General features: G+C 38.5%; 1 non-coding gene across 1 annotated transcript; it reads left to right on the forward strand.

Moving 5' to 3' along the window:
- Positions 1-663: 663 nt before the first annotated feature.
- On the forward strand, positions 664-771 carry LOC112700061 (small nucleolar RNA R71). The gene has a single exon (XR_003152984.1). It is a non-coding gene; the product is annotated as a small nucleolar RNA R71 (small nucleolar RNA).
- Positions 772-23906: the final 23135 nt, after the last annotated feature.

Genomic DNA, 23906 nt, shown 5'->3' on the forward strand with positions numbered 1-23906 from the left:
CTCAGCTGACCCACTTGTGCCTTCAAGTTTCTAATGGAGGACCTTGTTTCAGTCATGAAACTGAGTGTGGCCTTAGATAGATCAGAGACTATGTTTGCCAAGCTAGAGGGGCTCTACTCAGAATTCTCTGTCTGTTGCTGAGAAGATGATGGAAAAGGCTTGCTATTGCTAAACATATTTCTTCCACCATTATTATTATTGAAGCCTTGCTTCTGTGGATCCTTCCATGAAAAATTCAGATGATTTCTCCATGAAGGGTTATAGGTGTTGCCAAAGGCTTCACCCATGTAATTTACCTCTACCATTGCAGGGTTCTCACGATCATAAGCTTCTTCTTCAGAAGATGCTTCTTTAGTACTGTTGGATGCATTTTGCAATCCATTCAGACTCTAAGATATCATATTGGGTCAATATTTTATTCTGGGCCAGTATGGCATTTAGAGCATCAATTTCAAGAACTCCCTTCTTCTGAGGCATCCCATTACTCACAGGATTCCTTTCAGAAGTGTACATCAACTGGTTATTTGCAACCATGTCAATGAGCTCCTGAGCTTCTGCAGGCGTTTTCTTTAGGTGAATGGATCTACTTGCAGAATGGTCCAATGACATCTTAGACAATTCAGACAGACCATCATAGAATATATCCAGGATGGTCGATTCTGAAAGCATGTCAGAAGGACACTTTTTGGTCAGTTGCTTGTATCTCTCCCAAGCTTCATAGAGGGATTCACCTTCTTTTTGTCTGAATGTTTGAACATCCACTCTAAGCTTGCTCAGCTTTTGAGGAGAAAAGAACTTAGCTAAGAAAGCCGTGACCAGCTTATCCCAAGAGTTCAGGCTGTCTTTAGGTTGAGAGTCCAACCATACTCTAGCTCTGTCTCTTACAGCAAAAGGGAAAAGCATAAGCCTGTAGACCTCGGGATCAACCCCATTGGTCTTAACAGTATCATAGATCTGCAAGAATTCAGTTAAAATTTGAAAAGGATCTTCTAATGAAAGTCCATGAAACTTGCAATTCTGTTGCATCAGAGAAACTAATTGAGGCTTTAGCTCAAAGTAGTTTGCTCCAATGGCAAGAATTGAGATGCTTCTTCCCATGTAAGTTGGAATTTGGTGCAGTAAAGTCACCAAGCATCTTCCTTGCATTGTTGTTGGGTTCGGCTGCCATATCCTTTTCTTGTTAGAAAATTTCAGTTGGGTCCTCTTCAAAGTGTTGTGCTTTAGCTGCTCTTAGCTTCCTCTTCAAGGTCATTTCAGGTTCAGGATCAGCTTCAACAAGAATGCCTTTTTCCTTGTTCCTGCTCATATGAGAGAGAAGAAAACAAAGAAAGTATGGAATCCTCTATGTCACATTATAGAGATTCCTTTATGTAAGTAGAAGGGAAGAAGAATAGAAGAGAAAAAATTCAAACATAGAGAGAAGAGAAGAGGGTTCAAATTTTTAGATGAAGGGAAGTGTTAGTAAATAAATAAATAAATAGAAGGAGATGAGAGACAAGAGTTTTCGAAAATTATTTTTGAAAAATGGTTAGTGATTTTCGAAAATTAGAGATAGAAAAGTAGTTAGGTGGTTTTGAAAAAGATAAGAAACAAACAAAAAGTCAATTAGTTAGTTGAAAAATATTTGAAAATCAATTTTGAAAAGATAAGAAGTTAGAAAAGATTTTGAAATTGATTTTGAAAAAGATATGATTTGAAAAAGATATGATTAAAAAGATATGGTTGAAAAAGATTTGATTGAAAAGATATTTTGAAAAAGATTTTATTGTTTAAAATTAAAATTGATTACTTGAATAACAAGAAACTAGAAGATATGATTCTAAAATTTAAAGTTTGAATCTTTCTTAACAAGAAAGTAACAAACTTGAAATTTTTGAATCAATCACATTAATTGTTAGTATAATTTTCAAAAAAAAAAGATAAAATTAAGAAAAAGATTTTTGAAAATCAATTTTAAAGAGTTTTCGAAAATAATAAAAAAATGAAAAAGATTTGATTTTTGAAAAAGATTTTGAAAAGATAGGATTTTTGAAATTGAAATCTTGACTTGACTAACAAGAAATAACTAATTTTAAAAATTTTTGACTAAGTCAACCCAAAATTTCGAAATTTTTGAGTAAAATAAGGAAAAGATATTTTTTATTTTTTGGTTTTTGAATTTTTAATAAGGAGAGAGAAAAACACAAATATGACCCAAAACATAAAAATTTTGGATCAAAACCAATAATGCATACAAGAACACTATGAATGTCAAGATAAACACCAAGAATACTTTGAAGATTATTATGAACATCAAGAACTTATTTTTGAAAAATTTTCAAGAAAAGAAAACATGCAAGACACCAAACTTAGAAATTTTTAATGCTTAGACACTAACAAACAAAAAATGCATATGAAAAACAAGAAAAGACACAAAACAAGAAAATATGAAGATCAAACAAGAAGACTTATCAAGAACAACTTGAAGATCATGAAGAACACCATGCATGAGTTTTCGAAAAATGCACAAATTTTAAAAACATGCAATTGACACCAAACTTAAAATGTGACACTAGACTCAAACAAGAAACATAATATTTTTGATTTTATGATTTTATAAAAAATTTTCGAAAATTACTTTTTGGAAAAACGAAAACAAATAAAAATTTTTGAAAGATTTTTTAAAACTTTTTTGAAAAAAAATGAAAATTACCTAATCTGAGCAACAAGATGAACTGTCAGTTGTCCAAACTCAAACAATCTCCGGCAACGGCGCCAAAAACTTGGTGCACGAAATTGTGATCTCTAACAATGGCACTCAACTTGGTATGCGCATTTATAATCTCAGCACTTTCTTCACAACTTCGCACAACTAACCAGCAAGTGCACTGGGTCGTCCAAGTAATAAACCTTACGTGAGTAAGGGTCGATCCCACGGAAATTGTTGGTATGAAGCAAGCTATGGTCATCTTGTAAATCTCAGTCAGGCGGATTCTAATGGTTATAATAGTTTTCCAATATAAAGATAAATAAAGCATAAAATAAAGATAGAAATACTTATGTAATTCATTGGTGGGAATTTCAGATAAGCGCATGAAGATAATGTGTTCCTTCTGAATCTCTGCTTTCCTACTGCTTTCATCCAATCATTCTTACTCCTTTCCATGGCAAGCTGTATGTTGGGAGATCACCGTTGTAAATGGCTACCGTCCATCCTCTCATTGAAAATAGTCCAGGTGAGCTGTCACCGCACGGCTAATCATCTGTCGATTCTCGATCATGCAGGAATAAGACCCATTGCTCCTTTTGCGTCTGTCACCACGCCCTACAGTCGCGAGTTTGAAGCTCGTCACAGTCATTCAATCCCTAAATCCTACTCGGAATACCACAGACAAGGTTTAGACTTTTCGTATTCTCAAGAATGCTGCCAATGGATTCTAGCTTATACCACGAAAATTCTGATTAAGGAATCCAAGAGATACACACTCTAACTTTCGCAGGTAGAACGGAAGTGTTTGTCAGGCACGCGTTCATAAGTAAGAATAGTGATGAGTGTCACGGATCATCACATTCATCAGGTTGAAGTACGAATGAATATTTTAGAATAAGAATAAGCATGAATTGAATAGCAACCAGTAGTAATTGCATTAATACTTGTGGAACAGCAGAGCTCTACACCCTTAATCTATGGTGTGTAGAAACTCCACCGTTGAAAATATATAAGAACAAGGTCTAGGCATGGCCGAATGGCCAGCCTCCTCAAATGACATATGAATTCGAAAAATAGTGAAAAAGACCACCAGTACAATAGTAAAAAGTTCTATTTATACTCAACTAGTTACTAGGGTTTACAAAAATAAGTCTAATTGTAGAAATCCACTTCCGGGGCCCACTTTGGTGTGTGCTTGGGCTGAGCTTGAGCTTTACACGTGCAGAGGCTTCTCTTGGGGTTAAACGCCAAGTTGTAATGTGTTTTTGGAGTTTAACTCTGATTTGTGACGTGTTTCTGGCGTTTTACTCCAGAATGCAGCATGGAGCTGGTGTTGAACGCCAATTTGCATCGTCTAAACTTGAATGAAGTATGGACTATTATATATTTCTGGAAAGCCCTGGATGTCTACTTTCCAAAGAAATTGAAAGCGCGCCATTTGGAGTTCTGTAGCTCCAGAAAAGCTATTTCGAGTGCAGGGAGGTCAGAATCCAACAGCATCTGTAGTCCTTTTTCACCCTCCTATCAGATTTTTGCTCAAGTCCCTCAATTTCAGCCAGAAAATATCTGAAATCACAGAAAAATACACAAACTCATAGTAAAGTCCAGAAATGTGAATTTTGCATAAAAACTAATAAAAACATACTAAAAGTAGCTAGATCCTACTAAAAACTACCTAAAAACAATGCCAAAAAGCGTATAAATTATCCGCTCATCAATGCTCATGTGTAATGAATGTATAGACCTTATGCATTAATACTTTTGTATATACTTTATTGCAAAAAAAAATGAGAAAAACAAAAGAAAAAAGAAAAGAAAAAGAAAAAAATATAATATGGAAAAGAAAAGAAAAAAATAGAAAAAGAAAGAAACAAAGAAAAAGAAAGAAATAAAAAGGGGACAAAATGCCCCAAAGCAAAGTGAAGCTCAATAAAATCAATGCATATGTGTTGCGAAATGAAAAGAAAATACACGAGTATGTGAAAAAGTGAAAAATGGGTAGTTAGGTTAGAACTTAATTGTATAGGATGTCATAGGCTAGGTGGGAAGTCTAAGCTTATCAAAGATTCAAATTTCAAGCTCACTTAACCATATGTGCATCCTACCTTGACCCTAACCCCATTACAACCTAAAGAAAAGACCTCATGATACCTGTATGCATGCTTGAAATATATGTTGATTGTTAGAAGAAAAATAAATCTTAGAAAGCATGATTAGGAGAGAATTGAGAGAATCAACCCTAAACACTTGAGCGAATAGAGTGCAAATACATCCGGTGAGGGTTTGATGCACAATTACATGTTTCCACCTATGATCATCTCCTTTCATGCAAGTTTGTAAAAATATTTAATAGCTCAATTCAATTATGGATTATACTTGCTAGTCCTTTAGCCCTTGTGCATATATGTTTCTTGTTAATTGATTTATTTTGACCAAGAACTTGCATTCATGTAGATAGTTGCATATAGGTAGATTGCATTTAGTTAGATTTCATTGAATAAATGTTGATACCCTTTGTTTCTCTCTTGGCTTAAGCATGAGGACATGCTTGGTTTAAGTTTGGGAGGTTGATAAACCCCATTTGTAGGGTTTATCTTTTATTGATTTAGGGGGATTTTATCATCTTTTACCTACATTTATCCAAGGAAATAGCATGGTTTTGTGATTCTCCCTTAATTTGTGCTTAAGTGTGAAAACATGCTTTTAGACCTTTAATTTGATGATTTTTAATCCACTTTTGATTCCACTAGATGCCTTGATTTGCTTGTTAAGTGATTTCAGGTTGAAAAGGATAGGAATGGATCAAAGGAGTGAGAGGAAAAGCATACAAAGTGGAGAAGATCATGGAAAGCCAAAGAATTGAATTCGCCCATGGACACACGCACGCACCAAGCGCTTACGCGCACCCTGCGAAATGGCCCATGGATGCATACGCGTGTTGTGCGCGTATGCGTCGATGCTGATACTTGATTTCTAAGTGAATTCATGCCCAGCGAATTCTCAGGAGCTGTGGGGCCCAGTTTGCAACCAACTTTGGCGCCAAGGTGCTTTAAAAGGGCCAAGGATTGAAGAGCAAAGGGGATTTTTTGAATCATTTTTTACACATTAGGATTAGGATTAGTTAGTTTCTAGAGGGAGAAGCTCTCACTTCTCTCTAGAATTAGGATTAGGTTTAGATTAGAATTTCTAGATCTAGGTTTTAATTCATGCTTTCATCTACTTCTACCTTTCAATTCTTTGTTGTTACATTCATCATTCTTCCATTCTTTTGTTGTAATTTCCTTTATGTTGTTCCTATACTTTTTTGTAGATCTACTCTTGTTCCTTCTATTTTCTTTCAATTCAAGTTGAGTTAATTCATGATAATTGTGCTTTCTTTGGTTTTCTATTGTTGATCTCTTGCTTTTGTAGTTGTAGTTTCCTTTAATTCTTACAATTCATGTTGTTTACCTTTATTGCCTTTTATGTGTTTGATGAAATTTCTCTTCTAGATATGAGTTTGATTTTGTTCCTCTTGGCTTTGGTAGAGTAATTAGTGACGCTTGAGTTATCTAATTCTTTTATTGATTGATAATTAGAAGTTTCTAATTAATTTGGATACCACTAAAGCTAGTCTTTACATTGGGAGTTGGCTAGGACTTGTGGAATCAAGTTGATTCATCCACTTGACTTTCCTCCATAGTTAGAGGTTAACTAAGTAGAAGCAATGGACAATTGTGGTCACAATTGAGGAGGATAACTAGGATAGGACTTCTAATTCTCACAACCTTGCCAAGAGCTTTCTAGTTGTTAGTTTATTTTCATTGCCATTTACCTTTCACGTCTAATATCTCAAAAACCCCAAACATAGCTCCATAACCAATAACAAGGCACTTTATCGCAATTTCTAGGGAGAACGACCCGAGGTTCCAATACTTCGGTTTATAAATTTAGGGGTTTGTACTAGTGACAAACAATCTTTTGTATGAAAGGGTTATTGTTGGTTTAGAAACTATACTTGCAACGAGAATTCATTTGTGAAATTCTAAACCGTCAAAAATCCAATCATCAGCGCCGTTCTTTCTCTTGGCGACCCACGCGTCTGCGCTTAAGGCGCGTCCGCATGGATGAAGAAATCGGCGTAAAACCTTGTTTGGTGATGAGCGGATAATTTATATGCTTTTTGGCAATGTTTTTAGTATGTTTTTATTATGTTTTACTTAGTTTTTATTATATTTTTATTAGTTTTTTAGTTAAAATTCACTTTTCTGGACTTTACTACGAGTTTGTGTGTTTTTCTGTGATTTTAGGTATTTTCTGGCTGAAATTGAGGGACCTGAGCAAAAATCTTATTCAGAGGCTGAAAAGGACTGCAGATGCTGTTGGATTCTGACCTCCCTGCACTCGAAGTGAATTTTCTGGAGCTAAAAAAGCCTAATTGGCGCGCTCTTAACTACTTTGGAAAGTAGACAGCCTGGGCTTTCCAGCAATATATAATAGTCCATACTTTGCCCGAGATTTGATGGCCCAAACCGGCGTTCCAAATCAGCTCAAGACTGCCCAGCGTTAAACGCCGGAACTGGCACAAGAATGGGAGTTAAACGCCCAAACTGGCACAAAAGCTGGCGTTTAACTCCAAGAAGAGTCTCTACACGAAAATGCTTCAATGCTCAGCCCAAGCACACACCAAGTGGGACCGGAAGTGGATTTTTATGTCATTTACTCATATTTGTAAACCCTAGGCTACTAGTTCTCTACAAATAGGACCTTTTCCTATTGTATTTTCATCTTTTGATCACTTTAGATCTTAGGATCATCTTTGGACGTCTAGTTCTTAGATCATGGGGGCTGGCCTCTCGGCCATGCCTAGACCTTGTTTTTATGTATTTTCAACGGTGGAGTTTCTACACACCATAGATTAAGGTGTGGAGCTCTGCTGTACCTCGAGTATTAATGCAATTACTATTGTTCTTCTATTCAATTCAGCTTATTCTTGTTCTAAGATATCACTTGTTCCTCAACTTGATGAATGTGATGATTCGTGACACTCATCATCATTCTCACCTATGAACGTGTGCCTGACAACCATCTCCGTTCTACCTTAGATTGAGTGGATATCTCTTGGATTCCTTAATCGGAATCTTCGTGTTATAAGCTAGAATTGATGCCGGCATTCAAGAGAATCCGGAAGGTCCAAACCTTGTCTGTGGTATTCTGAGTAGGATTCAAGGATTGAATGACTGTGACGAGCTTCAAACTCGCGATTGTGGGGCGTTAGTGACAGACGCAAAAGAATCACGGGATTCTATTCTGACATGATCGAGAACCGACAGCTGAATAGCCGTGCTGTGATAGAGCGCGTTAAACATTTTCACTGAGAGGATGGGACTGCAGCCATTGACAACAGTGATGCCCAACATACAGCTTGCCATGGAAAGGAGTAAGAAGGATTGGATAAAGACAGTAGGAAAGCAGAGAGACGGAAGGGACAAAGCATCTCCATACGCTTATCTGAAATTCTCACCAATGAATTACATAAGTATCTCTATCTTTATTTTATGCTTTATTCATAAATCATTCATAACCATTTGAGTCTGCCTGACTGAGATTTACAAGATGACCATAGCTTGCTTCATACCACCAATCTTCGTGGGATCGACCCTTACTCCCGTAAGGTTTATTACTTGGACGACCCAGTGCACTTGCTGGTTAGTATGTTTTAGTTAGTTTTTATTATATTTTTATTAGTTTTTTAGTTAAAATTCACTTTTCTGAACTTTACTATGGGTTTGTGTGTTTTTCTGTGATTTCAGATATTTTCTGGCTGAAATTGAGGGACCTGAGCAAAAATCTGATTCAGAGGCTGAAAAGGTTTGCAGATGCTGTTGGATTCTGACCTCCCTGCACTCGAAGTGGATTTTCTGGAGCTACAGAAGCCCAATTGGCGCGCTCTCAACTGCTTTGGAAGGTAGACAGCCTGGGCTTTCCAGAAATATATAATAGTTCATACTTTGCATGAGATTTGATGGCCCAAACCGGTGTTCCAAATCAGCTCAAGACTGCCCGGAGTTAAACGCCGGAACTGGCACAAGAATGGGAGTTAAACGCCCAAACTGGCACAAAAGCTGGCGTTTAACTCCAAGAAGAGTCTCTACACAAAAAAGCTTCAATGCTCAGCCCAAGCACACACCAAGTGGGCCCGGAAGTGGATTTTTATGTCATTTACTCATATTTGTAAACCCTAGGCTACTAGTTCTCTACAAATAGGACCTTTTGCTATTGTATTTTCATCTTTTGATCACTTTAGATCTTAGGATCATCATTGGACGTCTAGTTCTTAGATCATGGGGGCTGGCCTCTCGGCCATGCCTAGACCTTGTTCTTATGTATTTTCAATGGTGGAGTTTCTACACACCATAGATTAAGGTGTGGAGCTCTGCTGTACCTCGAGTATTAATGCAATTACTATTGTTCTTCTATTCAATTCAGCTTATTCTTGTTCTAAGATATCACTTGTTCCTCAACTTGATGAATGTGATGATCCGTGACACTCATCATCATTCTCACCTATGAACGTGTGCCTGACAACCACCTCCGTTCTACCTTAGATTGAGTGGATATCTCTTGGATTCCTTAATCGGAATCTTCGTGGCATAAGCTAGAATTGATGGCGGAATTCAAGAGAATCCGGAAGGTCTAAACCTTGTCTGTGGTATTCTGAGTAGGATTCAAGGATTGAATGACTGTGACGAGCTTCAAACTCGCGATTGTGGGGCGTTAGTGACAAACGCAAAAGAATCACTGGATTCTATTCCAACATGATCGAGAACCGACAGCTGAATAGCCATGCTGTGACAGAGTGCGTTGAACATTTTCACTGAGAGGACAGGACTGTAGCCATTGACAACGGTGATGCCCAACATACAGCTTGCCATGGAAAGGAGTAAGAAGGATTGGATGAAGACAGTAGGAAAGCAAAGAGACAGAAGGGACAAAGCATCTCCATACGCTTATCTGAAATTCTCACCAATGAATTACATAAGTATCTCTATCTTTATTTTATGCTTTATTCATAAATCATTCATAACCATTTGAGTCTGCCTGACTGAGATTTACAAGATGACCATAGCTTGCTTCATACCAACAATCTCCGTGGGATCGACCCTTACTCGCGTAAGGTTTATTACTTGGACGACCCAGTGCTCTTGCTGGTTAGTTGTGTGAAGTTGTGATAAAGAGTTGAGATTGCAATTGAGTGTACCATGTTGATGGCGCCATTGATGATCACAATTTCGTGCACCATTTGGCCAGAGAGTTGGGCTGGTCAGGGGCTGGTACAGTGCTAGAGGCACAAATTCACCCACGCATACGCGTCCCTCACGCGTGCGCGTCCTTTTTCCACACTTGGCCACCCACGCGTCCGCGCATTGTGCACTTCCGCGCCCTTACATTTCTCTCCATGAATGTGTGCGCGTACCGTACGCGTGCGTGTCGATTGCGCCACCAGCTTTCAAATTTCTGTCTTCCCTTCTCATCCTTAATCTCTTTCATTCTCTTTTGCTTACTGCATTTGCATACTTTTCTTCATTGCATTGCAATTTTATTCATATTTTTATCACCTTTTCTAATCTCCTATTTTACTATTGGTGTTAAATGTTCTTATTCAACTGTTGCATCTTTTTTTGAATTATTTTGGTGATTCGTGACTTGTTTTAAACTGTTGGGTGTTTGATAAACCCCATTTTTAGGGTTTATCTTGTGTTGAATTTAGAGTATTTTGATAACATTTTCTCACATTTAACCAATGAATTAGCATGGTTTTGTTATCTCTCCCATATTTGTGCTTGAGTGTAAAAACATGCTTTTTAAGCCTTTACTTTGATAATTTTAATTCATCCTTGATTCCATAAGATGCCTTGATGTGTTTGCTAGTAATCTCAGGTTAAAATAGGCTAGGCATGGATCAAAGGAACAAGGAAGGAAGCATGCAAGTAGAGAGAAGCACAAAAAGCCAAAGAAATGATCTCATCCAAGGACGCGCACGCGCACATGGCGCTCGTGCGCACATTGCAATATCGACCAGAGACGCGTACGCGTACTGTGCGCATCCGCGCCGAAGGCCGCACATGATTTTTGAATGAAACTCGTGCCCAACGAATTCTAGGAAGCTATGGGGCCCAGTGCAACCAACTTTGGCGCCAAAATGCATTAAAAGGACCAAGGATTGAAGGGGAAGGCATCTTTCAAGACTTAGCATCATTTTACACACATTAGATTTAGTTCAGAGATAGTTTCTAGAGAGAGAAGCTCTTACTTCTCTCTAGAATTAGGATTAGGTTTAGGTTAATCTCTCTTCTTAGATCTAGGATTAATTCTTGCTTTAATTTATTTTTCCTTTATCAATTCTTACTATTCTCTTCTTCCTCTCTCTAGTTATGTACTTTAATTCTTGCAATTCTTCATTTTGTTGTGGATCTAGTGTTGTTCTTTTGTTTTCTTTCAATAAAGCAATTTAAGGTAATTCATGATAATTGTGGTTTCCTTGATTGTTGTTGTTAATCCTTTGTTTTTTTTCTTGTTGTGATCTACTATACTTTTCTTTTGTACCTTCCAAGTGTTTGATGAAATACTTGGGAGGATGTTAGAATAGAATTTATCTTGGCTTGGGAAGATAACTTAGGAACTCTTGAGTTACTAATATCCAAGTGATTGATAGTTGATAGCCCTTGACTCTAGCCATCATTAATTCAATTAGTGAACTAGGATTTATGGACTTGGATTGATATAACTCACTTGACTTTCCTTTCCTATTAGCTAGAGGATGACTTAATGAGATTGATCCTTGCTACTATCATGATTGTGATTAGTGATAATGATATAGGTCCTTGATCATCAAACCTTGCCAAGACCATTTTGTTAATAAAATTTAATTTCCATTTACTTTTCATATTTCTCATCTAAAACCCCAAAATAAACAAGTTCATAACCAATAACAAGAACACTACCCTACAAGTCCTTTGAGAGACAACCCGAGGTTTAAATACTTTGGTTTATAGATTTTAGGGGTTTGTACTTGTGACAAACAAATTTTTGTATGAAAGGATTATTGTTGGTTTAGAGACTATACTTTACAACGAGATTTCATTAGTGAAATTCTAAATCGTCAAAAATCAAATCATCAAAATGGCGCCATTGCCGGGGACTTGCAACAGTGTTATGTTATTGGTTATTGTCCATATGTGAATATTATAAATAGTTTGTCTTTTGTTTGATTACTAGTTTAGTTAGTTTTATTTTGTTTTTCCAATATGAATTCTCAATTTGGCTATGAGTTTGGTCCTAATGGTGTTGTAGGAAATGTGCACTTCAGTGATAATACTCATTATGGATGGAATCAACAAATATGGGAGGAGCCTCAAGGAATTGATCACTCCTATTGGCAACAACCTCCGGACACTTATAGGTATAATTCACATCCTAATGCATGCCAATTCAATGGCTATGGTGACTCCTTTTGTGATAATCAACCACCACCATATGCCTATGAACCTTATCCTCAACAAGATGCTCAACCATACACACAAGCCCTTCTATACCAAGCACCTTCCTATGATCTATATCCACCATATGACCAATCACCCATATCACATTCTTATGGCCACTATGAGCAAGAACCTTTAGAACCACCACAACCCTACCAAGATTACCACCAAGAACCACCTTAATGCACACCATCTCCATAATTTTACCAAGAGGACCCACCTTCCTACCATGAACCCTCTCTCCAAAATAATGAACCTTTCTACTCACCCCAAGCCCCAATAGATGATTCTCTCACTTTGTTGCTTCAAGGACAAGAAGCCATGAAGCGGGATACACTTAAGTTTGTCACCAATTTGACCAAGGTGGTGCACGCTTTAACCCACCAATATTTAAATACTCAAGTTGTTTTCGTAACCCCATGTGAAAAGCCAAAGGAAGAACAAAGCATGGAAAAGATATTAGAAAATTCGGTGAAAAAGGAAGAATCGGTAGTAGTAATGGAGCAATTGGAGAAACCTACGGCTATTGAAACAAAGGAGGAAGTGGTCCAAGATTTAAAAGATGCGGAACTACCATGTGAATCTCAACAACCTCTGGAGCATATCAAGATTGAAGAACACGAGAAAGTTGATCAAGAAATAGATTCAATCATGGAGGAATTTCTATCTACAATTGAATCTCCTCCTAGTAGACATGAAGTTGAAACCATAAAAGAGTGTGCACAACCCTCAAGGAAGAAGAAAATGGCATGGTGTATATTGAAATTGAAGAATATGAAGAGGTTGATCAAGAAATAGATTTATTCATTAATGAATTCCTATCCAAAATTGAACCACCTCCCATTGAGCAAGAAATCAAGATTCTTGAAGACAACACCAAGCTAAATGACAAAGGGAAAAAGGTTGAAATTGAAGAAATTTGTTAAGAGGTAGAAGCAACACAAGAAGAGCATAAGAAAATAGATCTTGCCTTGTCTAAGTGTGGGGAAGTCGCCCTTCTCAAATCACCATCCAACACAACATTCAAGTGGGTAAAATTCTTATCCCTAAGCTTTACTTTCTCATTTGAATATGGTTTAATTGAAACAGATGGCCAACTTAGAGCTCTTTGTGGAATTAAAAGTAAGAACGAGTTATGTAGTGGTTGGAAATTCGGTATAAAGCTCACTAAGGTCAAAGCTTTAAGATATAGGGATTATGATGGGACAAGAACCACTTTGTATGGGTCTAGAAGGAAGAATTTGTGGACTGAAGAGAATTCTATGTGTCAACCGCCCTTATGTCAACCACCCGTACGGAGAAATCATGAGACTCAACTCACGGATGGGTGTGAAGATAAGATATGGGATCCCGGTTCGCTATGTGAAGACCAACTATGGGGACTCATATCTTGGGTTGAAATTCACCCAAGATTGGTGAAGATGGTTGGAAATTCTATCAACCAATTGAGAAGCAAAGACCCTTGGAGATTCAAGGATGAGTACAAGCACAAGCCACCATGACAATAAGCTCCTCAAAGGTCCAACTTAAGGACTTTAACTAAAAGTGCTAGGTGGGAGACACCCCACCATGGTAAACTCTTCCCAATCTCTTTTAGTCTTGTTTAATAAGTGGTTTGAGTTGCCATTGTAGGTAGATCTTCAATTCATATAGATTTGTTTGTATAAATTGATTGTTAGCATAGTCACATGTATGTTGTGTTTAGTAGTAGATGAATAAAATCAAATTGCATTTTTTGTGAATTGTACGATATTTGATTGAATAAAAGTTGTAGGCATCATAGGGAACCCCTGGGCATATTTTTCTGCTTATTGGGCAAAAAAAAGGGGAAGGACGCTCGCGCACGCTGTACGCGCACGCGTCCATGAGCGGATGCACCACCATACATTTTCCAAAGAGTTGAGCCTCTCTTGGATGAACATTGTGCCTTTGGCCCAACTCGTCCCACGCGGACGCGCACAACGTGCGTCCGCGCCCATACATCATTCAGGGAAAGCACGCGGATGCGCACTTGCCGCGTACGCGTCCCTAGGCTGATGCCACCATCCCACACATGCCACCCGAGAGTTAGGCTTGCGTTGGGCCAACACCAAGCCCCTGGCCCAAAACCCATCACGCAGATGCGCACTGCGCGCCTCTGCGCCCATGAGTCTATAAGAGAATCTAAGCGCGCGCAAATCTGCCGCGTCTGCGCCGATCTGGTGATGCAACTTCTAAGCCATAATCCAAAGACTTACGCCTGTCCTGGGCCAACCTTAGGCCTCCAGCCCAACCTCAAGCACGCGTGCACACACCATACGCGCACGCACTTTTTCCAATTCTCATCTAGCACGCGTAAGTGCACAAGGCGCTCACGCATCGCTTCCCAAATCATAAATGCACGCGAAGGCGCCATGTGCGCGCCCGCGTCGATTTGAAAATAGGATAACCCTAGGACGCGAGGAATGTTGCGCAGTCGCGCACCTCACCCCCTACTCTCATCTTCTCCAACGTCTCCTACCCTCTCCTCTTCCCTGCCACGCCCCGACCACCACGCCGACATGCTAGCGTCGTTGCTGACCGCCACACCATCACCCTCATCTCACCCTTCTCTCTCACTTACTCTCTCTCTCTCACCCATCACCTATCTCCCTCTCACTGCCGCAATCGGCGACCACCGGCGCTCCTCTGCCACCATGAATCTCTGCCGCCACCATCTGGGCGATATCTCTCTCCACCTCTGCCCCGTTACTTACCCCCATTTCTGATTCTGCCTAACCTTCAGGTTACCTGCCTCAGCTCTATTTTCTTTACTCTTCGTTACTGTCAATTTTAGTTAGTTAGAATTTAATTTTTGCATGTTAGGATAGCTAGAGATATCTGCTGTTAGGTAGCTAGGTTCTGGATAGAGGATTCTAGGCCTGATAATTGCTCCGTTTGTGTTCATTTTCTGTTTATTTACTTGTCTGCTGAATGATGATTTTGAGCTGCTCTATATTCATACTAGTGCTACATCACTGCTGTTGTGTTTAATTGATGCATTAATCATATTAATTGTGCTATGTTTGCTATCTGGGGACGTCCAATTTTAAGCTGAAATGCTGCCCAATTTTCGTAAAACTATTTCACTTTTTAATCCTTGATCTCGGAATTGAACTTGGCACTCACAGCTTAACCTTTTCCTAACTCACTCTAAGCTCAATACCCGGGATTTTTGGGCCAGCATTCCTGCACTTATTTTTTATTTCCGTGATCATTGCATAATGCTCATCCTTTCACAATAGTTGGTATGCTTTGATTGTGTAACTTCTTTTTAACTCAACCTAATTTTCAACCTCTCATAGTTGCAAAACTGCATTTTAATTGCTTATAACACCAACTATTGGAAGTCACTTTCATGCACTCTCATGATGGCGAACACATTTGTTGTGCACAACTTGCATATTTCTTTTCATTAGGCAATTCTTCACTACACCACTAACCCTCTAACTTCTTTCACTTACTAACTTCACTTTAATTACACTTAACCGCTTAACTATTCTTTTAGGATATGATTGATGAATATGCCTATTCTTTGAACGTGTATTACATTGATTGAAATGTTGAATTCTTGGTTTATAGCTATGTTTTTCTGTGCCTACTTGCTATCCAAGTTTTCATATTTTAGTTCACATCATGATTGCTTGTCATTCATCTTACATCTTAAACTTGTCCTAATTACTATTTGCCTATTTGCTTAATTACTTATTCTACTTTTCAGGATGTCCGACAAAAGAAAAGGGAAAGCATCATCTTCCAAAAAGAGGAAGAAAATACCAGATCCTACTTTTGCCTCACTTCTAGCTTATGCTCAAAACCCTCTAAATGACATAGACAAAGCAAACCAATTACTACCGGCTCAGGATACGGTCAAATTTTCCAATCTTAACTGTGAACTCAGATTCCCAACCTATAGTTCAAAGAACCTGAATATTGAGAAGAAGCTAGTTATCCCATCGGATTTGACCGACATCATCCACCAACGCATTGACCGGATGGGTTTAGCTTTTGTGGATAGAGAGTTGAGCCGGGTGAACCGGTCTTGGGTACAATAATTTTACGGCAATTTCTTCTGCCACACCCTTGACTCGGTACCTGTTAGAGGGATTGAAATACATATCATAGAGCAAGCCATTGAGGATGCCCTTACCTGCCGGCCTAAGACCAGTGACACTGATGCCTTCCTACAGGCTGAGATAGAACGTTATTGCATGACCTTTGATTTTGATGCACTGAGAGCAGTGGTAGCCACTCCGGATGCCCCTTGGGTTATGGATGCTGATAACACGGCACCCAAGGGGATGCACTTCAGTTATCTGAGCTGAGAGGCTAAGACTTGGCAGCAGATCTTCGCTCACTACGTCATGCCTACTACCCACTTTACCGAGATCCCGATTGCTATGTTAATCTTGATCAGCTGTGTGCTAGAAGGGAAAGAGGTTTATTACACCCAGCTAATCAGGCGATTTATGTGGAGAGCCCATATCCGAGGCATCTTTTCTTTCCCGGTTATGATCACTCAGATGATTCAGAGAGCCAGAGTTCCATGGCACCAGGATGATGTATCACTACCCCCACCGCTCCCTGCGTAGGAGTCGGTTACTATTCCATGGGGATCCTGGGTGCATGAGAAGCCTGCCTCCTGACGCCGATCTCGAGCTAGAGCAGCAGTTGCAGGAGTTGGACCCTCTTCATCATCAGCCCCTGCAGGAGCATCTAATTCAGCCGCAGCACTTCCTTTACCACCACCAGCACCTCAGCCGACTTACTTACTGGTTTAGCGTCTCTTCTGGTTCATGGAGCGCAGCAAGCGCCAGATCATGCGTCGACTGGATCGGATTGATCAGATGTTTGTGGCCCAGGGCCTTGAGCTACCCCCTCTACCAGAGTCCTCCGGTTCAGATGAGGAGACCCTTGAGGAGGAGCATGCCGATTTACACGATGAGGGTACTCATGAGGAGGAGCCGGTTCACATGGAGATACCACCTCAGACTCAAGAGACTCAGCCTCAGCCGATACCACAGCCAGAGCCTACCGGTGTACCTATCCCTGATCCTCAGGATTAGCATCGAGGACGATACTTGATCTTAAGTGTGGGGAGGTTGCCGGTGGTATCATTAGAGGACCGGTGAACATTTTAGCTATTTCATAGTTATGCTACCTAGTTATCTTATTTTGCACACTCTTGTATATATTTGTCATGTCGGTTTATTTTGGATAGTTTTACCTTAGTTGTTGCATACCTTATCATTTTGGATTTTAGATACTTCGGAGGCTAGATTTCATACTTTTAGTTGGATTTTTCTAGTTGGATTTTTCTTTATATACTGTTGCATATTTTTCTTTTAGTTTGTGGTTGTGATTAGAAACTATTTTGGAATTGTTAAAACCTAGTTAGCCCTTTTTGCTTAAGAAAATTGTTTTGATTGAAAAAAAAGGAAAGGGTAAACTAAGGAATTTTCAGAATTTCTCAATCACAACAATGCTTAGTCAAATATTGAGCTTTTCCAAGGAATTTAACTATAGGGCACCACCCCAATTGATTGGAAACATTTTGTGAAACTTGTTGAATTCTATATTTTGTGAAGCATGTTTTGAGCTAAGAAAACAAGCAAGTGAGTTTTGAGCCTATTGATGTGGTTACATTTTATAACCACTTATTTTTCTTTCTTGTGTGCAATTATTTTCTTTCTATGATTGTGATCCTTGACTTGCTTAATTCTATATGTCCAATTACTCCTTGTATTCATGCATTTATATGATTGAGGCCATTATTTCATTAACTCACTTAACCAAATAGCCTACCTTTTATCATCCACTGTAACCAATTTTGAGCCTATGCTTAACCCAATTATTCTTCATTTTAGCATATTACAAGCCCTAAAGCGGAAAAAAATAAAATTCCCTTGTTTGGATCTTTGATTAGCTTAGGCTAGTGAGAGTGCTTATTTTCAAGATTAGTGAGGATTGGGAATAATGGTTGGGAAAAAAGGGATGTTTTGTATTTTTATATTTGAGAATTGGTGTATGCTCATGTATTGGTTAAATGTAAAACCTTATGCATTGATATTCTTGAAAGAAAAGAAAGAAAAATGATGAGAAAATCAAAAGAACAAAAGAAAAAAAAGAAAAGAAAGAAAAAATATATAGAAAAAGAAAGGAAAAGAAAAGCAATAAAAAGGGGACAAAATGCCCCAAAGCAAAGCTCAACAAAAGATCAATGCATAAGTGTTGGAAAATGAAAAGAATATGCATGAGTATATAAAAAGTGAAAGATGGGTAGTTAGGTTAGAATTCAATTGTATAGGTCACTATATAGGCTAGGTGGGAAATTTTAAGCTCATCAAAGGTCCAAATTCTAGTTCACTTATCCATATATGATCCTACCTTGACCCTAACCCCATTACAACCTACGAAAGACCTCATGATGAATGTATGCATACATGGACTAAGTGTTGATTGTTAGAAGAAGATCAAATCTTGGAAAAAACATGATTAGAAGAGAATTGAGTGAATTAACCCTTAAACACTTGAGTGAAAAGAGCGGATACACATCTGATGAGGGTTCTAAAGCTCAATTACATATTTTCACCACTATCATCTATATTCATGCAAATTTATGATTCTTTTGATGATCCAATGCAATTGTGGTTTGGACATCATTCATGTTGCCCTAGCTCTTGTGCTTACACATGTTTTCTTGAGAATTGATTTATTTTGACCAAGCATTTTCATTCACTTTAGGTAGATTGCATATAGTTTAGTTGCATTTATAAATGTCATACCCCTTAGTTCCTTCTTATTTTATCATGAGGACATGCTAAGGTTTAAGTGTGGGGAGGTTGATAAACCCCGTTTTTAGGGTTTATCTTGTGTTGAATTTAGAGTATTTTGATAACATTTTCTCACATTTAACCAATGAATTAGCATGGTTTTGTTATCTCTCCCGTATTTGTGCTTGAGTGTAAAAACATGCTTTTTAAGCCTTTACTTTGATAGTTTTAATTCATCCTTGATTCCATAAGATGCCTTGATGTGTTTGCTAGTAATCTCAGGTTAAAATAGGCTAGGCATGGATCAAAGGACCAAGGAAGGAAGCATGCAAGTAGAGAGAAGCACAAAAAGCTAAAGAACTGATCTCGTCCAAGGACACGCACGCGCACATGGCGCTCGCGCGCACAATGCAATATCGACCAGGGATGCATACGCGTACTGTGCGCATCCGCGCCGAAGGCTGCATGTGATTTTTAAATGAAACTCGTGCTCAACAAATTCTGGGAAGCTATGGGGCCCAATGCAACCAACTTTGGCGCCAAAATGAATTAAAAGGACCAAGGATTGAAGGGGAAGGCATCTTTCAAGACTTAGCATCATTTTACACACATTAGATCTAGTTTAGAGATAGTTTCTAGAGAGAGAAGCTCTCACTTCTCTCTAGAATTAGGATTAGGTTTAGGTTAATCTCTCTTCTTAGATCTAGGATTAATTCATGCTTTAATTCATTTTTCCTTTATCAATTCTTACTATTCTCTTCTTCCTCTCTCTAGTTATGTACTTTAATTCTTGCAATTCTTCATTTTGTTGTAGATCTAGTGTTGTTCTTTTGTTTTCTTTCAATAAAGTAATTTGAGGTAATTCATGATAATTGTGGTTTCCTTGATTGTTGTTGTTAATCCTTTGTTTTCTTTCTTGTTGTGATCTACTATACTTTTCTTTTGTACCTTCCAAGTGTTTGATAAAATGCTTGGGAGGATGTTAGAATAGAATTTTATGTTCTTGGCTTGGGAAGATAACTTAGGAACTCTTGAGTTACTAATATCCAAGTGATTGATAGTTGATAGCCATTGACTCTAGCCATTGATGCATGAAAACTTGTCTCTCAACAAATTTCCCTTCGGCAAGTATACCGAATTGTCGTCAAGTAAAACTCACAATAGAGTGAGGTCGAATCCCACAAGGATTGATTGGTCAAGCAACTTAGTTAGAAGAATATGCTAGTTGAGCTAAATAGAATTTAGATTGGGAACTTGAAGAAATTTAAATGATTGGAAAGTAAATAACAGACATTAAAGTGCAGAATCTTAAATGGCGATTTGGGGTAATGAGCATGAAAATAAATGACAAAAAGTAAAGAGAATGGGTAAGACCAGAAATGGGGTAATCATTGGGTTCAGGAGATGTTGCATTCTCCAGATCAAGTTCATTCTCATCTCTTCCTCAATCAATGCATTCATTGATCTCCTTGGCAACCTTAAGTGATTGGATCCCAATTCCTTGGCAATCCAATCTCTCTAAGCTTAAACAATTGCCCAATTCCTTGATTTAATTGCTCATGGGAAGAGATAAAGTGTGGTCACTGATTATACCACATATATTTCCAAATCAAAGTGTTGGGAGGATTACATGTCACTATATCCGCCCAAACCCCAATTTGGTCCAACATGAGAAAGCATTTCTAGCATGATCTCCTCATCCCTTTTCCAAGGCTCAAAGGAGATCCAATTATGGAGAGTTTCTTTTCCAAGACAACTAACCAATTGAATTAAGATCGAAAGCTTTCTAGTAAGATCAAGAGAAAAGAAAGAAGAAGAAGAATGAAAACTATAATGGATCCATCAAATTACAACAGAGCTCCCTAACCCAATGAAAGGGGTTTAGTTGTTCATAGCTCTCAAAATGAAAAATGGCAGAAAAAAGGAATCCATGCTAAAAGTGCAAAAAAGTAAATATACAGAGAGTAGTTCCCAAAAGTGTCAAGCTTTTCTATACTTCAAAACTACTCCTATATATACTACTCCTCTTAATCTTCTAGTGAGTTCTTCAAGTCTTGGATGTGGGCTCTGGATCTTGAGTTGAAGCAGTTCTCATCTTTAGTGGGCCCAGCTTGCAGAGAAATATGAATTAGGCTTGGGTATTTAGTGAGATTAATGTTGAGTGCCATTGTGGGTTCGAGAATGTTAGTGGCATTCACTTTTTTCACTAACGTTCCACCCTTATGTGCCCACGTTAACTCCAACGTTAGTGGTCTTAACATGACCACTAACGTTGCCTTCTCAATTTTTGGCCAACGTTATTGGGACTCACTTTTCCCAATAACGTTGGCTTATACCCCTTTGCTAACGTTATTGGGAATCACTTTTCCCATTAACGTTGCTTGGTGCCTTTTGTTCCTACGTTAGAGTTCACGTTAGTGTAGCTAACGTGACTCTTAACATGGATGTGTCTCACCTTCGAGAGCGTTAGTGACACTCACCTTTGTCACTAATGCTCCAAATGCCCAAATTCTCTACGTTAGAACTCACGTTAACTAAGTTAACGTGGCTCTTAACGTAGTAGTGATGCCATCTTCCAATGTTAGTGACAAAAGTGAGTGTCACTAACTTTGGCTCTTTGATCTCAACTCCACGCTAACTTTCACGTTAATGGTCTTAACGTGAAAGTTAACGTAGGCAATGCTAGTTGGTCCAACGTTAGTGACAAAAGTGAGTGTCACTAAAGTTGGCTTTTGTTTTCCTCTTCCACGTTAGAGTTCACGTTAACTAAGTTAACGTGACTCTTAACGTGGATCATTGCCAAGTTTTCCAACGTTAGTGGTGTTCACTTTTACCACTAACGTTGGAGAAAAACGTTATTGATGTTCACGTTTTCTCTTAACGTTGGAGTTCTCTTTTGCTTCTACGTTAACTACCACGTTAACTTAGTTAACGTGGCAAGTAACGTGAGCTATGGATGGCTTCGCAGGCGTTATTGGTGATCACTTTTCTCATTGACGTTGCAAGCTTTTTACCGTTCCACATTAGTGTTCATGTTAACTAGGTTAACGTGAATACTAACGTGGTTCTTCCTTGCTCCTTTTGCCCTGAAATCAAGCAATTAAAGTGCATCAAAGCTCTAGCCAAGTCATGAGATTATGCATCATCAATTTATCATGCAATTCTAGCAAAATTCTCATGAAATCATGCAAAGTTTACAATAGTTGCTTGAATCAAGGTGTGAGTGTATTTTCATCCAAAACTTGCCTTACTCACTAAGAAAATGCATGAAACTACCCTAAAACAGTAAGAAAAGGTCAGTGAAACTGGCCTAGATGCCCTGGCATCAGCCATCATTAATTCAATTAGTGAACTAAGATTTATGGACTTGGATTGATATAACTCACTTGACTTTCCTTTGCTATTAGCTAGAGGATGACTTAGTGAGATTGATCCTTGCTACTATCATGATTGTGATTAGTGATAATGATATAGGTCATTGATCATCAAACCTTGCCAAGACCATTTTGTTAATAAAATTTCATTTCCACTTACTTTTCATATTTCTCATCAAAAACCCCAAAATAAACAAGTTCATAACTGAAGAGCGGATAATTTATACGCTTTTTGGCATTGCTTTTAGTATGTTTTTAGTATGTTTTTAGTATATTTTAGTTAGTTTTCATTATATTTTTATTAGTTTTTATTTAAAATTTACTTTTCTGGACTTTACTATGAGTTTGTGTGTTTTTCTGTGATTTCAGGTATTTTCTGGTTGAAATTGAGGGACCTGAGCAAAAATCTGATCCAGAAGCTGAAAAAGGACTGCAGATGCTGTTGGATTCTGACCTCCCTGCACTCTAAATGACTTTTCTGGAGCTACAGATATCCAATTGGTGTGCTTTTAATTGCGTTGAAAAGTAGACATCCTGGGCTTTCCAGCAATATATAATAGTCCATACTTTGCCTGAGATTTGATGGCCCAAACAGGCGTTCCAAGTCAGCTCAAGAATTCTAGCGTTAAACGCCGAAACTGGCACAAAAGTGGGAGTTAAACACCCAAACTGGCACAAAAGCTGGCGTTTAACTCCAAGAAGAGTCTCTACACATGAAAGCTTCAATGCTCAGCCCAAGCACACACCAAGTGGGCCCAGAAGTGGATTTTTACGTCATTTACTCATTTTTGTAAACCCTAAGCTACTAGTTCTCTATAAATAGGGCCTTTTGCTATTGTATTTTCATCTTGGTTCTTCTGGTTCCCTCTCTGGGGCCGAAGCCAATGATCACCATTATCACTTATGTATTTGCAACGGTGGAGTTTCTACACACCATAGATTAAGGTGTGGAGCTCTACTGTACCTCGAGTATTAATGCAATTACTATTGTTCTTCTATTCAATTCAACTTATTCTTGTTCTAAGATATTCATTCGCACCCAAGAACTTGATGAATGTGATGATTATGTGATGCTCATCATCATTCTCACTTATGAACGCGTGCCTGACAACCACTTCCGTTCTACATGCAAACAAGGCTTGAATGTGTATCTCTTGGATTCCTTAATCAGAATCTTCGTGGTATAAGCTAGAATCCATTGGCGGCCATTCTTGAGAATCCGGAAGGCCTAAACCTTGTCTGTAGTATTCTGAGTAGGATTCAGGGATTGAATGACTGTGACGAGCTTCAAACTCGCGATTGTGGGGCGTTAGTGACAGACGCAAAAGAATCACTAGATTCTATTCCGACATAATCGAGAACCGACAGATTAATAGCCGTGCTGTGACAGAGTGCGTTGAACATTTTCACTGAGAGGACGGGACTGTAGCCACTGACAATGGTGATGCCCAACATACAGCTTGCCATGGAAATGAGTAAGAAGGATTGGATGAAGAGAGTAGGAAAGCAGAGAGACGGAAGGGACAAAGCA

Source organism: Arachis hypogaea, chromosome 6, assembly GCF_003086295.3.
Source record: "Arachis hypogaea cultivar Tifrunner chromosome 6, arahy.Tifrunner.gnm2.J5K5, whole genome shotgun sequence".
In the NCBI taxonomy this organism is placed as follows: Eukaryota; Viridiplantae; Streptophyta; class Magnoliopsida; order Fabales; family Fabaceae; genus Arachis; species Arachis hypogaea.